Source organism: Schistocerca nitens, chromosome 3 (genome assembly GCF_023898315.1).
Source record: "Schistocerca nitens isolate TAMUIC-IGC-003100 chromosome 3, iqSchNite1.1, whole genome shotgun sequence".
Classification (NCBI taxonomy): Eukaryota; Metazoa; Arthropoda; class Insecta; order Orthoptera; family Acrididae; genus Schistocerca; species Schistocerca nitens.
In genome coordinates, this window is record NC_064616.1 from 759,912,905 (window position 1) to 759,928,821 (window position 15,917).

A 15,917-nucleotide genomic window follows, 5' to 3' on the forward strand; every position below is an offset into this window, starting at 1 on the left:
TCCCCAATCCTATTCAGTACCTCCTCATTAGTTATTGTAACCATTATGAGTTCTTAATTTCTTGTTACGCAGGCGGTGCAGCGTCGCACGCTCAGTGAGTTATGGCGAGCACGAGTGGCCGGCGAGAGGGCATAACAGCATAGCACGGACCGGTCAGTTAGTCGTAAGCTTCTTTTTTTCTTGTGCGGCGGTATGAGTGATTCTTCTCGTATTTGGGTGTTTAGTGCTTCGACGGAATCAGCTGTTCAACTCACCGTTAGTCTTCAACATTCTCACCAGTTTATGACTTACGCAAAAGGTAAGCATACATTTTTTCAATATTAAACTCTTTTAATAACAACTATGTTTTACAGAAGGGAATCTATGTGTTTATTACATAAAGTTCCAACAGTTAGATACATTTCGTGTATTACCTAGTTAGAATATCACATTGCATAACGATATGTAGTTTAAATATAGTAAAAGTATATTTATTTATCTGTAAACAGAATATTTATTTATTTTATCATGGAAAATACATCATTTTTACCCTTTTACTAGTTAGGTTTATATTCTTGCATTTCTTTTTTATTTTCAGAAAACGGCGACTAAAAGAAAACATGATGATAGTTACTTTAAATTCGTATTTACTTCAATAGAAAGTAATGGGGAAAGAAAACCACAATGCGTTATATGTGCAATCGTTCTCGTGAACTATTTCTTGAACCCAACGAAATTAAAATTCCACTTGGAAACGCTTTCATTCTTTCTTTTATTTGCAAAAATTCAGTTATGGATAGGTAAAATTACCGAAAAATATTATCCCGTGTTCGCTACATTGAAATCATTCGATCAAAGAATTCTTTGAAGGGAAGTTAGAGAATCCGAAAAGCAATAAAACTCGGGCCTAGTGGTACAAGATTTGCGCCATCGCAGAAACATTTGTAGTGTCGTTTGACATACCAAAATCGTTAGCGTAATGAAAAAATCCTCACGTAACATGGAAAGACTCGTGAAACATTGTGTGATCAAAGCTTTCAAAGAAGTTTTAGGGCAAAAAAAGAAAATAAAAATATTATAAATCGAAGTGCAGGGTAAAACCTCGAACTGAACTAATGTAAAATGAAATCGAGGAGCAACTTGTTTCAAGAGTTGAAAAATTGCCATGCTGTGCTTTCCAGTATGATGAATCGACTGACATTCCTCATTGTTGTCCGTTAATCGTTATTTTCCGTATTTTAGATGATGATAACATAATAAAAGAAGAATTATTGATATCGTGGGATCTGGAAACGACTTCAAAAGGTATCGACGTCATGAAAATAATAACAAAATATTTTCACAAACAAACATAAAACTTGTCAGTTTCTGTACACGTGGCGCTCCATCTATGTTAGGATCACGCTCCGGTCTAGCGACGTTAATATAACAGAAGAACCTTTCAGCATTAAAACGTATGGCGTCTTACATCTCCAGGCGCTAGCTTCCTGAATACCTTAATAGTACAATGCAGTTGGCCATAAATGTAGTAAATATTATGAAAATCAGCGTTTTAAATATTCACATTTTTCAAAAACAGTGCACTGAAATAGACTTCGACCACGATACCCTTCTCTTTCACACAGGTCCGTCGGCTGTCGAGAGGTACCACGCTGGGAAGATTATATGAAGTAAGAGGAGAGGCTGAGTGGTTTCCAGGTGAGATAAAAATGAGAGTTACTAGAGCAGTTTTCTGATCTGACATCTCAGATACATTTGTCTTATCTTGTGAATATTTTCGCAGACTTGAGTAAGTTGAACTTACAGTTCCAAGGTTCTGGAAACAGACATTTGGAAGTCGTTGCAAATATATTTATCTTTGAAGAAGAACTTCTCGCTTTCATTCTTTCTTTTATTTGCAAAAATTCAGTTATGGATAGGTAAAATTACCGAAAAATATTATCCCGAGTTCGCCACATTGAAATCATTCGTTGATGGTAAAAAGTATGACACTATTAGGGCAAACATATAAGAAAACATCATGTCACCTGCAGATGTTGAATTCAAGCACTACTTCTCAGAATATAACAAAACAGAAGCCACAGTTGACCAAAAATTGATTCGCTACCCTTTTAGTTGTAATGGTGATGAAGTTGCAGAGGGAATCTAGGAAAAGCGCACTAAATTCCAAAATGATAGAATCTGTAAGGACGCATCTGAATCTGATTCACTTAAGCAGTTTTGTTCTAAAAAAGGCAATTTAATTCACTACAATTCCACAAATCGCCTTTCTCCACAACTTATTTATCTAAACAAGGGCTTTCTGCTTCGCTGGTAATTGAAAAAATAGTGCAGGAATCAATTGAAAGTAGATGATGACACCCGAGTAGCTTTGAGCAATAATGCTATCCCCAATATTACAGAACTTTTCCAAAAGGTGCAAATTCAAAACTCACAGAGATGCAAACCGAATTTACCTTTCTGCTAAAAATGTTACGTTTTATATTATAATAGTACTGTTAATACGTGTTACGTTTGACTTTAACGAATGTCTTAAAAGTTTTGATTAAAGTTTATTTTTAGATTGACAGAGTTTACTTGTATTGAACATTAAACGTTAGACGAGCCATAATTTCAATTCGCCTGTAACAATATTCCTTTCATTTACAGCATAAGGCAGCTGAATCTTGATTGTTACTGCATATTAAGGTTAAAAGTGGCTGTTAGCGTTGGGAACATATTACTCTCCTGTTAGTGCCTTTGAAAAAGAAGAACGAAATAAACATTAGAATTTATCATCCCACCGATATTGTGTTTCTTAGAGACGAAGAACTAGTTCAGTTTCAGAAGTATGGGGAAGGAATCAGCTTTGCATATTTTTAGAATACATAGGGGTATTTCCCTCCTGTTATTTAGAAAAACTGTTGAAATCGTGCACTATAGCTGTCGGACAGGAATTATAACTCCTAACATTCGGAATAAAAGTCAGATGTCTTAATAAATGTTGCACCTTGTTTGGTACGCTGTTCTCAAAATCGTTTGAGGGAAACGTATGGCTACCAAGTGTTACTAGAAACATAGACATATGTTGTCGTACGAAACTGAAGAAAAACGGAACCGAAGTTTCTCGTGGTGTTGATTCTCACGTTTTCACTTCACTTTGCACTTTACGGCGCATTTTTCTATACGTTTACTGTGACTACTTGCAAATTGTCCATTTCTGAATGTATTTGTAGAATTTGGTAGCTAAATTCGTGAATTGTTGTTTCAGATGCCACCGAGCGTTGCAGTCGTGTATACCGGTATTTATCTCTCTGTTCGCACTCAGAGTGCACCTTCCCTGTACAAATTGTGAGTATTGTATGGTATACGTACCTGTTTCGTGTTGGAGACTCTGATAATTACATGTGAAGTGTAGTGTCAGGTTGCTGCTTTTGATGAAACTAGAGAAAGTTTAGTGAATTTTGGTGTCGGCACATAGCCTGCTCTCTCGAATAGCAACAAGATTTACCTACCCCTCCGACAGACGGATCTCAATCGACGTCGTTCCTTGTCCTCACTTGTTGAAATGAGTATATGTACCATTCATTGAATTTGGTTTACATTACACTGCATTTCTTTGTATTTAATATCAATTGGGTCTCATTGTGTGAATCATTTGTGTTTAGTAGCTACCACCTCAGAACAAGAGTACTTTTCTATAAACGATACAATCTTCTACAAATGAACTTTGACAACCTTTAAAAAATTACTCTTATTTTCTTTCCTATTATCGTCTGGCAACACTGGTAGTCCGCCTGTAATAGCTTCGATACGGACAGAAAATGCTGCCACGATCGCGATAAATGTTATATGATGTAGTTCAGACCTGGCTTCGACAGACAATGTTAGCAGTTGAATTATTTTTCGGATTATAATGCACAGTTACTTCATGCTGAGTTCCTGCACTTTTACTGACTTTCACAGGAATTTCTCGCCACTGGAACTTTTACTCTGAGGAAAACTCAAAGATGAAGTTGTGAAATCCCAAGAGGATGTAAAACATCAGATTGTTGCTGCATGTGTAGTGACATCGAACGAATCTCTTCAGTATGTTCATAGGCCCTTGCACCAGCAACTGAAAATATGTATTTCTGTATACGATGGGCATTTCTAACACTTCATGACATAATGGAATTTTAAGTATATGTATATGCCACATTCTTCAGTGATTTTTTTTGTTGCTGTTAGTCGTGTGTTCCTGCAATATAAGTGTATATCTTGACATTAAACTCATCACGCGAAGTTATTATTTAACTGTCTTTATCCCTCATTTCCTTTCTTTACAGATCCATTCAATTTTTGAAGTGCACTTTTCTTTCCAGTATCTAGCAGGAAATCAGCGCAACTGTTACGGTAGTTAGCTGGAGAACAATCTGTAAATGTAATGTCCAGTGCCTTTCAGTTGGAGTGTCAGTCCTAGCACATGCAGCCAAGAATGATTAGTGTTAGTTTTATATTAAACTGTTCTCCACTAATCCGCTTTTGAAATAGACTGTCTCAGCACCGTCAAGCTTCAATAGTTCATTGGCCCGACGCAACAATTCCATGTAACAGCGCGAAGCACTGCGATGATGATGATGATGATGAGTCCCATACTTCTTTACAGAGCGTAGGGGAGCTACGCGGGAGACCCGCGCCGCCTTACTAGGCAAGGTCCTAGTGGAGGTGGTTTGCCATTGCCTTCCTCCGACCGTAATGGGGATGAATGATGATGATGAAGACAACACAACAACACCCAGTCATCTCGAGGCAGGAAAAATCCCTGACCCCGCCGGGAATCGAACCCGGGACCCCGTGCTCGGGAAGCGAGAACGCTACCGCGAGACCACGAGCGGCGGACCGAAGCACTGCATAAGATCGCAATCGGTTTCGTGTTCAGAATCGATAAACCTTAAGTTCTAAATATCGTAATTACCGCGAAACTTGTAATCGGATTTAGGAGACAGAAACACCGTGGAATTCGTCTCCTTTAGAACTACAATACTAACAGCAGAAACAACTAGAGCTACAGTGGAAAAAGCGAAATTGATATCAATATCTCTGTAATTAATACAACTAGGAAAAGAGAGTATACGTCATTTAGTGAGTACTTTTTCGCAATTCATTTGGGCAAAAACAGAACTATGATAGCTCAAACGGGCGAGGAAATATTTGAGGTGAACAGTTTAATTGAATCACCCTGTAAAACAGTGTAAGATTTTAAACATCTACATCACATATTTATGTTGAAGACTAAATACAGAACAGTTTATTTGAATGACCCTGTAAAACAGTGTAAGATTTGCATCTACATCACATATTCACTGCTGAAGACTAAAATACGTCATGAAAAGCATTTAATATTACTGCTGCGAGCTAGTGTCAAACTAAGGTTCGAGTAAATTGAGAGTGTTCCGTAAGACTTTCTTGTTCCGTAAGACTTCTGGGTAGTAAAAATGACTGGTGATCTCTGAGGCCCAATGGAGTTATCACCACTTTTACGTCTCCAAAGATGAGAACAGTAAATATCCATAAAGTGATGATGGTCGATTAATGATGTTGTTAAATCCAAACACAATACTTGAAGAACTTTCATACCTGAATCTGGCGAACGAGAACGGCAGGGGTGGCGTCCAGCACTTACTGATCACCACATAACGCGCGACATGTTTCTGCGCTTCCTAATATTGTCTTACGGAGCGATGGTATAATGGAGTACTGGTGATTATGAGTTAGGGGATACAAAAGTTTTCGGTCTGCCAACAATATTTCCGTGATTTACGACGTTGATTAGTCCTGTGTTTCATCCTCGCCCTGCCCAATGAACGAGCGTTAACGAAACAAACACAGTTCTATTTCATAAATGTCCTAGTTACCCCATCAGTCCAAAAATATTCGGGACTGGATTAATAATAAAATAAAAACAGTTAAGACGGTTTTAATGCTTTATATGTGTCATATCGTCTCCCCCCATTTGAGTACAACGCACAGAACGTTCATACAGTCATGTGATAACATCAGAAAATTCATCCTTTGGATGTTGTTAAATTCGCATATCACATTGTCTTCGGTTATGTTGTCAGCGCGTTGAGCCTTCATGTGAACTTGTCATTTGGTAGTAGGTTCGTGTTGATGATATCAAATCTAGTCAGTCTAGTCACCACAGATGTCTACTTGTCGTTAGTTTTGTTCGGGAGTGAAGGCGTGTGGGACAGGCTCTGCAAATAGTTTTCTCTTATTCAAAACATTGCGAAGAATATCTTAAATATTTGATGTAGAGATGTTGCCCCATCCTGGTATGTGAGACAACAATGTTGACACACAACGGCCGCCCGTCCACCGCTTAACAATGCCTACTCACAACTCACTTTTCAAGTGCGCATCTATTATTTACAACTGTTAGTTCAGCAGTCACCGTAGCTACTGCGAGGTTCAAATCGCTCTCAAAGCTATGGGACTCAACATCTCCAGTTATCAGTCCCGCCGGCCAAGGTGGCCGAGCGGTTCTAGGCGCTTTAGTCTGGAACCGCGCGACCGCTACGGTCGCAGGTTCGAATCCTGCCTCGGGCATGGATGTGTGTGATGTCCTTAGGTTAGTTAGGTTTAAGTGGTTCTAAGTTCTAGGGGACTGATGACCTCAGATGTTAAGTCCCATAGTGCTCAGAGCCATTTGAACCATCATCAGTCCCCTAGAATTTATAACTACTTAAACCTAACTAGCCTAAGGACATCACACACATCCATGCCCGAGGCAGGATTCGAACCTGCAACCGTAGCGGTCGAGCTGTTCCAGAGTGAAGCGCCTAGAACCGGCCAGCTACTGCGAGGACGTCGCTTGTAAGCCAGGAATAAAATCAGTCTCGGAACTTTTTGGATGGTTAGTGTATAGTACCCATAAGACAAGACAAGTTATCATAGCAGATGAATTAAAAATACTTTCCAGAGATTACAGGCCTTTCCACATAATGAAATTTATCCATACATGTTTCAGCAGTTTATGTGCTATCTTTACTGCTTCCTGTTTATTAAATTCTTTCACATAACGCTATTGATTACTTTATGCTGGCAATGTCCTACATGTCTTACTTTATACAGCTTGTCGTGCTTTCTGGTGCTATCGTATTGTTGTCGTTGCAATGGAGGCGTTCAAACACGTATACTGTTCACTATCACTGTTTTATCAGTGATGTGCGAATTTTATTTTATTCTCTCACGAAAATACTGTTCTACCGTAGGCTCAAGTGTTTTTGTATGTACGTCTCGTTCAGACGCATATAGCTACAACAACATCGTGAGCTGAAGACAAAAACTGGAAGTTTTTATGGTGAAACCAAGTGCGTGCTTAATTGTTAAAGGAGTCATAGTGAACAGAATAAATTAAGAAATAAAACAAACAAACCGTGCTTATGTTCTACTAATATTTGTCTCACAGAAATCTATCAGTTAGTAGTAAACATAAACAAAGTTTGTTTATATTCCAACCTTCATATTGAAATTGCTCTACCAAGAAGTGACAGAAAAATTAATAAACATGAAGAAAATAAGTGTTTTTCACGTCTAATAGAACATCAGACGGGACTATTGTACAGAGATCATGGCGAATTGTGGAAAATATGGTACAAGTAAAACTATAGCACAGACAAACTGATAACGTTACTTCAGACACGTTAATACAGGAAACACTTTTGATAGCAAACGAAGTGTTGAAAAATGTATAGGTAAATGAGAAAGAAATATACTGTGTCTTCCGGAATACGGAAATTTTATCCAGTGTTTTCAGTCAGAAGAACTATAATATCGAAAGATGATGATAATTATTTTCGAAGTGGAGTGATTTAACTTGGCCTCGAAATTTTCCATCCTACAGAGCTACACGACATTAATTTTAGTTTTAATGTGACAATGTGGATTTTCTGCATCTGCACGAAAATTATTTATTGTGCTGTGAAATCAATACTTTGACGTTTTAAGTTTGGAATTTGGGGCTGACTGGCGACAAAGATATAAAAACGGCCATATATTCCTGTTCATAAGATATTGTTCACTGCCTTCTGACGTTTCACCTTTCTTAGAAATTTTTAAAAGAAAAGTCATACTGTCGTAATTTTTATAGATTGCAAAACAGTCTAATATCAACATCAACGACAGAGCTTCAGTTTATTTGTCTTCTTACAGGAAATTTATTCTTTTTGGGTCTTTTATTCCCTTTATTCAGCGATGCTTCTCTTAGAATGTGTTTTGCCACAGAAAAAGCGAGTTCCTGTCTAACTATATTTTCGCAACGAACCTGTATTTGAAAGACTTCCCGATAAATATGTTAAATGATGTCTGTTCTCTCCGGCGTAACTGGTGTAATTGCGACTACACTGTGCGTCATGTTCATAAACGAAATAAAAAGTTTCTGCTACAACCTTAGACGTATTAAGGACGACGACGTTATTTATGACGAAACTAATTCCCGAGCAAATTGCTCTGAAATCCATTGTAAGACACAGTATACTACTAGCTGACGTGAAGGCTGACAATTTGCATTAAATACTGCGGAATGTAGCCTTATGTGAGTGAATAACATTTAAACTGTCCTTGGTTTCTAATACAGCGTAAACTAAATTCTTGCGGAACAACGTGCTTCCACAACTACACATAATACCGTGCTGTATCGACAGTACTTTGGATAATGTATTTTACAAGCGTAAATTACAAGCTTATATAAAGCTATGGAAATGAAAAATAAAAACCTGAAGCAAAGATAAGTAAACTGTCATTTGCCGACGACCAATTAAACCTACAGAAAATACGAAACAACATACAGTGAGTTGTATGTCATTACACGAGACGTGCACCAGTTTCAAGCTGATCACAAATAATGGCGTTGAGGGTAAATACCCACTCTGATCAAGACTGTAACAGTCTTCTCCACTAGTTCAAGTCTCACACTTCGAAAGAGAGAAAATGCTGAAAAAGTAGGCACGTTCAAAACCATCTCTGGAACAATAATAACGATCTTAACAAGAATAAATAAAAATTGAATAAAAACAGCAAGCCACTGCACTTCCCACAATTCAGAACGGTCCTTACTTTGACAAAGGATCATCCGCATAGCTGACAGAACAAAATGTAGTCAGCAAAAATGAGATTTGTAAGGACTGTACTCTAGAATTTTCTCTGAGCATTGCCACAGAACAAATACAACTAGAACAATGAAGAATATGTGACTAAGGTCCTACCATCGACAAGCCATTAGAGTTGACAAGCCATTGTTGATCATCGTACTGTGGTTGTGTAATGGTTAGCATTTCTGTCTAGCAAGCAAGGAGACCCAGCTTCGAGTCCTGGTCGCAGCACAAATTTTAATTCATTTCGTCTGCTTCGATCATTAACGTAGATAATAAAAAAAGAGACTTAAATGTCTCAGGGAAACATTTAATTATAAGACCTATAGTAAATAGTTGATATGCTGCAACGAAATTGCGATATTTTCAGATATGGATTCATGTCTGCGAGCGCTCTTATTTATTCACACACATAACTTCTACGTTTAGACTTGAGGTTTAAGTATTGGTTTCGGTGAACAGCATGTGTGTTCGGCTTCAGTCGCAGATACACAGCAATTGTTATATTAATGAGGTTGGGACACGCGTGTTTTGCTGTGCACCTGTATAGGATCGTAGCGATAGAATCTCCCAGACGCAGTAACATCTAGACGACGACGGATGTATGAAACATGTTATGTTGGGATACACTGCATATACCATGTCGCATAATAAATTGTGGGGAAACGTGCTGAAAATACAGACTCCTGTACAAACAACATCATAACTCTTATGAATGAGAAATGTATTTAAATTCGTTGTGAAAAAGTGCACCGTCTTCAGAAAGCCGGCAGAAATCTATGACACTCTGAATGTTATACCATGTAAACTTATAGATGTATAATATACCTAACTGCGTATTCTGGACTTAACAGTTCTATCTAGTAGCAAACAAATGACTGTGTTGAAATTTCCAATTCATGTGGGTATCTTTGAGGCCTAAATTTCAATGATTTAACATCTCCCTCTAGTTTTAAACATGTTCTATTAAAATGTTGATAAATAAAATAATAATACGAATAAATAAGTTTAATGGGTCGGATTTAACTATTAATTATCATATAATGGTGTAAAGTGAACACGCATTTAAAGCTGGTAGTGGCTGTATTATCGCCAGCAAAACACAAAATAACAAAGGACAAAAGGTACGTCATGGGCCTCTTTCAAACGATGTTACGATAGATTTCGTATTCATTCCGAGATTCAACGCTGCGCAGATACGAGTATGAAAACGTATGTTCCTTTACACTTCACCGGCCGGAGTGGCTGACCGGTTCTAGGCGCTACAGTCTGGAACCGCGCGACCGCTACGGTCGCAGGTTCGAATCCTGCCTCGGTCATGGATGTGTGTGATGTCCTTAGGTTAATTAGGTTTAAGTAGTTCTAAGTTCTAGGGGACTGATGACTTCAGAAGTTAAGTCCCATAGTGCTCAGAGCCTTTACACTTCAATATGGTTTCCGTTGTTCTCGAAGTGTGATTGGTTTGAAACTTTTGTGTTAGTTCCTTTGAAACAAAAAGATAATCGCAATAACACAACTGCAGAAGGAACGTGAATGGTGGCAATTTTTCTGTTGATATCTAAATCGGATTATATTGTTTTGTGAACAGAAAAGATGTTTGCAAGCTGCTGATCAGCTCAGTAATGACGCAGCCTTTCTTTATTGATGTACACCTTTGCTACGAGTATCTTTCCCATAGGAATTCTTCTTTTCTGTAATACATGATTCAACAGATGGGTATTAGACATGACTGGGAAGAGTCGTATCTACTGTTAGCTACAAAATTTAAATGAGTCACTGTGTGTTAGAGATATTGAGCTGAGACGGCCCATTTCATGCTATACTGATCTGTGGCAGTCCTATTCCCAGTGCACAGTGGATTTATAGAAGAACAGGATGTTCATGGGCGTCAAGAAGTAGCCCACTGGATACAGCGTATGTTCACTTACTGTCGGTTGAACACTTGGGACACAAATACGCAGAAAGAACTGTCGCCTAGAAATTCCAATTTCATAAGATAGTTTGGCCGTCTTTCTAAAGAAGCTCACTACGAGAAAATAGTGGTGACTGGTGGACTAAAGTTATATGTTCCTTCTCGGCGTAGGAGGGAAGAGGGAGAGACTAAGAGGTAGTCGAGAGTAAGTGGGAGGAGTCGCAATTGGCTTGCGGTGTTAGAATGAGTAGAATACAGCTATAAAACTGAGACAAAAGTGATGAGAGTTTGAGATTAGTCGAGCCGCAGCGGTGGAGTCAGTAATACACAAAGATTGCTGCAGAATGATGATGTTTGGATTGTGGGGCGCTCAACCGCGCGGTTATCTGCGCTCGTACACAGTCCCAATCTTTTCTCAGTCCAATCTTGCCACTTGCATGAGCGATGATGAAATGATGAGGACAACACAAACACCCAGTCATCTCGAGGCAGGTGAAAATCCCTGACCCCGCCGGGAATCGAACCCGGGACCCCATGCTCGCGAAGCGAGAATGCGACCGAGAAACCACGAGCTGCGGACTGCAGAATGATGGTAATAGTCATATTCTTCAGTTGTTAGACGGAATGATGTTATTAAATAGACCTTTCCTGAACTGGTTTATTCGATTTTTCTGCCTCTTTGTACTGTCTTGTTCCATGTAAGTCTGCATAAACATTCCACCAGATTGTAACGCGTCGTAGGCCTTGGATGTAAATCCGTTCTCGTATAATAACTGAGTACGACTACTTTAATTAGTCCTACCTAGTTAGACTACTTAAACTGACCCTGTTCGGTGGCGATTCTTCTGTCAGAGCGAAAGACACACAGTCATCAAATCAGAGGGCTTAAAGATATTGTCATCGAACTCTGAGCTTTCTCTGAAAGAGAAATATTACGGTAGCATATCTAGGGCAAAACTTGCATACAGCGTACACTTGATGGTGAAAGGACTTGGACTAACAGTGGGAACGGAACGAAATGATTCGTATTTCAGGACAGGGCCAACTGAAAGTGATAAGTAAAATATGAACAGCTACTTTCCTTCTTTCAACAATTTGAAGTTATAGATATTATTTACTAAGGCCGGCCGGGGTGGCCGAGCGGTTCTAGGCGCTATAGTCTGGAACCGCGCGACCGCTACGGTCGCAGGTTCGAATCCTGCCTCTGGCATGGATGTGTGGGATGTCCTTAGGTTAGTTAGGTTTAAGTAGTTCTAAGTTCTAGGAACTGATGATCTCCGAAGTTAAGTCCCATAGTGCTCAGAGCCATATGAACCATTTACAAAGAAATCTGTAGAATATCTAGCTTCTATCCAAACTGTTAAGGCAACAAATTTGAAATAGAAGAAACGTAGTCGCTATGGCGAAAAAAGCTAGAAAAACGTCAGGAAATTATCATATTAAGATTAACTTATCTTAAGCCTAACTATATCTTAGTTCAGTTGCTCAGAAGTCGTAGTTATGGACAGATCGTCTATTGTATTGACTACCACAATAAACTTGGCATTGATCATTTTTCCTGGAACGTAAAACGGTTAGTATTACTACGGAGGACAGACATTAATAACACTGGCATTTTCAGAGTAACGTGTCCCGGTATACTGCTAGAAGAAAATAACGCATTCGTTGAACTGACAGTCACGAAAATATAGTCTCGTGTAAAGTTAACACAATCTGTACGTTTACGGACAAATACGTTCTCGAGGACAATACATTATATGGGTCGTGAACACTTAAACAAAGGCAGCTGCCTACCAATGCCGTGTGTGGCATGTAGCTCGCTACGATTATCATAATGTAATCAGGCTCTCCTTCTTACTCTACATCGATGTCGGTGTTGCAACCAGGTGAATTCAGTTTTGGATGAAACACTGCTAACATAACAAAGCATGCTGGAACAGATTTTTCCTTTGTTGCATAGACAGTTTACCTTGTGGTAGCCTCATGCTATCTCATGTCCTTTAGGAATAAAATGATATAACTTTTTTCACTAGAATAGTTAAAGAACTGTTTCTCCTAATGGGTCAGATATTTTCGGAGTGCGGTGCATTACCTCAATTTCCCATAAGATGTAGCGAAATATACTGGGGTGCAAAACTCACTTTCGCATAATGTGACACTGACAAGTAACAGAGATCGATGCAACCTGGACCATACAGAGAAACAACTGCTGTAGTATAGTACAGAAGGTAAATCAAACAAGTACGCAATGAGACGGACAGAAATGATACTTTTATTCAAAGATAATAATTACACTAAGATCATCGCGATTTATGTTGGTCCCCTTGCCATTAAAAAGGCGGTATATGGTTCTTAATAGAGTATATGACCACCACGGATGCCAATGCATGCTGTGCAACGCGCTCTCACGCTGGCTACACAGTTGGTAACGGTTCTTGTGTTACGGGGTTCCATTCGTCCACCAGTGCGGATGGTCGTTCGTGCATCAGTGCACAATGCAGTGCTTCTCTTCAAGGCATTCTACACGTGCTCCATGTGGTTTAACTCGGGAGAACGGACTGGTTATTACATTCGCCAAATATCCTTTCATTACACGAACTGCTCTACTTGTGCAGTACGATGTGGTTGCGCCTTGTCGTCCGTAAATATGAAGTGAGGGCCGAATGCACTTCTGAAAAGACGCACATGTGGAAGGACAGACTCATAGTAACGTTGACCGTTGAGTGTATCGTTTTCACAGATTTAAAGAGCAGGACATCCAACCAACATTATGCCTCTCCGAACCATAACACATGGACCATTAAATGATAATGTTCGACAATGTTCCTGAGTGCACTACGTGTTCCCATGATGATGGTACGTCTAGCATTGTCGGGCGTGCTCGTTTTGGTGGCCCAGGTGTTATGGAGTGGACTAGCATAATGTTGCATGGGAGTATTGACCTTAAAATCTCTGAAAGCGGTACACTCACAGGTCAACGTTACTGCAACACTGTACTCCTTCCCAATGTGCGTCTTTTTACGGATGCTTTCGCCCCAGGATTAACTTTTATGAGTGACAATGCGCGACTGCATCGAACAGGTTGAGTAGCTATTGGAACGAGAGGATATTCGTCGATTGTACTAGTCTGCCAGTTCCATCGGCTTCATTTCCATTGAGCACGTGGCGGATGCGCTAGGGAGAAGTTTTGCAGCCTTTCCTCATGCACCAACAACCATTCAGCAGCTGTCAATTGTCTTTATGGAGTGACTGAACGCCTTGCTACAAGACGTCCTTATCAACCTTGTGACCAGCATGGGAGCAAGTTCCTGAGCATCTGTCGTTATCTGACACCCTATTAAGAACCGTGTATCACCTTTTGTAATGTCCAGTGCACCATCAAAAAATCACGGCGACTTCAGTGTAATTACTAGCTTTGAATAAAAGTATCATTTCCGTTTCTCTCAGGGCGTGTTTCCTTCAGTTACCTTCTGCACCGTGCTGTAGCAGCTCTTTCTATGTATGGTCCAAGTTTCATGGAGCTATGTTACTTGGCAGTGACATATCACGCGGAAATTACTTTCATCCTTAAGGTTTGCAGACCAGTTCATTGAATCTTTGTCGGAGGCATGAAGTCAGCTGTCCTGAAATTCTAATGATGGATAATCAAAAAAGTTAACTTTCTGATACATTAAAAAAATTAGGTATTGCTTATATATGCACAGAACGAAATAGGATACAGTTCCCCCGTACCGTAACATTAAATTTGTCTTTGTGAGATTTAAAATGTCAGATAAACGCGAAGAAAGCCGAAGATTTGCTTCTGTCGATGTTCCCCAAAACAACGAAACAGCCTGTAAAAGAATTCGACACCTTTACCAGAACTGTTGCAGACAATCTGGTTACTAAACAAGGCGAAAACAGTGGTAGCTAAAACAGACGAAAGATAACGGTTGCTGTAAGTCACTGTTAAATGTCAAAGTAACATTATTATCAAATCGCTACAGGTATTTTACATACGAAAATGGCCAACTGTGAAGTACATAACAACTCCAGCTATTTACGCCAACTTCATTTTTCTGTTCTTTCTGTAAAGTATAACTTGATGACTTTAGTTCAAAGGATGTCGAGTTGGTTCAAATGGTTCAAATGGCTCTGAGCACTAAGGGACTTAACATCTGTGGTCATCAGTCTCCTAGAACTTAGAACTACTTAAATCTAACTAACCTAAGGACATCACACACATCCATGCCCGAGGCAGGATTCGAACCTGCGACCGTAGCAGTCTCGCGGTTCCGGACTGAGCGCCTAGAACCGCTAGACCACCGTGGCCGGCCAGTGCGGTGATGATTTTCGGTACGGACTGCAACCCTTTACGCGGCCTGTGAGCCACAGACAAAAGTGTACATATTCCGCTCTTAATCTGCCCATGCTCGCCTTTTATCCAGGCAGGCTAGCTCCGGCACGTTATCAGCAGAAAGGGCAGGCTGTTTTACTCCCATGCAGCCAAGCTATGCCCAGGCTAAAGGAGTCTTGCTTGCCTGCCCGTCTTTCTGCAGTGCTACACTACGTGGCAGTTTATCCTGTACGCTATCACCATAGTGTTATGAGAAGGGATCGGAAGTTGATGAAAAATATTTTTTACCCGAATATCAGGAGACGAGGCTCAATGAAATGTGTATTCATTTTAGGTCATTGTAGGCCAGAAAATGATGGATTTTATTTGTCCTTTTTTTCTTTTTGGTGTATATCCGGCTTACTTATTTATTTCGATATGAACGGTTTTCTCTGAAACTTTACTCTCTTTCGACTAGTCTGGTGATTCTTAATTCGAATCATGATTACGTCATCTCTGTAGTTCTCTGTAGTAACCAGACCAACTCCGAAAGTCGAAGTCCTTTTCACGTAAGAACCTGACGATGTCTATTATACTG

At 39.6% G+C, this 15,917-nt stretch overlaps 1 non-coding gene across 1 annotated transcript; it reads left to right on the forward strand.

The window, feature by feature from the left end:
• Positions 1-12,130: 12,130 nt before the first annotated feature.
• Trnas-gga (transfer RNA serine (anticodon GGA)) lies at positions 12,131-12,214 on the forward strand. Its single transcript is given in 2 exon segments — positions 12,131-12,170; positions 12,180-12,214. It is a non-coding gene; the product is annotated as a tRNA-Ser (tRNA).
• The last annotated feature ends 3,703 nt before the right edge of the window (positions 12,215-15,917 follow it).